The following is a 1,441-nucleotide window of genomic DNA, read 5'->3' on the forward strand; positions in this document are numbered from 1 at the left end:
AGAGAGAGAGAGAGAGAGAGAGAGAAGAGAGGAAGAGGAGGAAGAAAAAGATAGAAATTATTCGGGTAAGGGAAAGAAAGCGTGGTAAACGGCGTGTACAGGGCGCCAGACTTCAAAAGCTAATTGGCATTGAGGAAAGGTGGTGATGATAGCTAAATACGCGGAAGAACACATATGGAGGTTGTTTGTAGGCGCGCTTCTTTATATGGCGATATACATGAATGCGCGCGACGCAACAAACTTTTCAGACGCAACGCGCGCGCTGCAGAAATACCCGGCGCAAAAGCAAAAGGAATGAATAATTAATTATGGCGGAAGGAAAAGACGGTCAGGGGCCACACTAAATTATACGATATTATTAGGCGTAATAATCTTTTCAAGTGACGACATAACGCGACGGATGTTTATTGCTCGCCAGGATCAGAACACGTTGGAAGTTAATCGTACTTTGAAGATTAAAAAGACCGTATTCAATTTCATCCCACACTTTAACGTTAAATACAATCCTGCAACATCAAAGCACACGGCGAAAAGACAAATTCATCACTTCGATAGAAGCACTGCATTGCTTTATCTCCTCATATTCTTTTTACTAGGCAGCGTGCGGAAGAAAAAGACTTCTCTCCAAGTCTCCACGAGATTGTTGCAGTGTCATAAAACATTAATTTAAAAAAACGATTTCGAAACATTAATTTAAAAATTTTATTTATAAAATTTTTTGATAGATTTTATCAAATAGAAGATAGACAAAAAAATAAGCATTTTAAACTTCAGTTAATTTATGACTATATGTATCTCATCGATAGTTGTCATTTATTATACAACATATTTAATTAAAAGAGTTGATGAGTAAATAATTGCTGAGTAAATGAACAATTAAACACTAGTTTATTAATTACTTATTGTCAAAATAAAAAACAACGTATAAAAAAATTATTAAATTTCTATTTTTATAAGACAACCGTTGTCACTCACAAAGCGATTCAATATCTCATATGTAAGAATGTATTTTACAATCATAGCTATGAATTTGACGAATAGATTTTATAATTTTTTGTTCTTATAATTACATGTCTTTATTGTTATTAGAATAATTAGTTAATTCCGTTCGAATTTTATTGTTTAACATTGAGAATAACCCGAGGTTGAAACATTCGAATAAAGTATTCATTTTCTTTAATTAAATAAGTTAGCATCAAGACCTTACTTGGCTCAGTCCTTCTCATTATTTTAATTTTATGAATTATTTGAACCTTTTCTTATATTATTTCTATTTCTTATTATTAAATTATGATCTAAAATGTAGTAAGAAATTTTCCATCTAAAGAAGCCACATTTTTGTATATTTTTATAGTATTTATGTATACGTTTACCATTTATCTCGAAGTATACTTGTGAAGAGTACAGCGTGCCTCTACACGCATGAAATGTAACGAAAGAT

Source organism: Atta cephalotes (genome assembly GCF_000143395.1).
Source record: "Atta cephalotes unplaced genomic scaffold scaffold00035, whole genome shotgun sequence".
NCBI classification, from domain to species: Eukaryota; Metazoa; Arthropoda; class Insecta; order Hymenoptera; family Formicidae; genus Atta; species Atta cephalotes.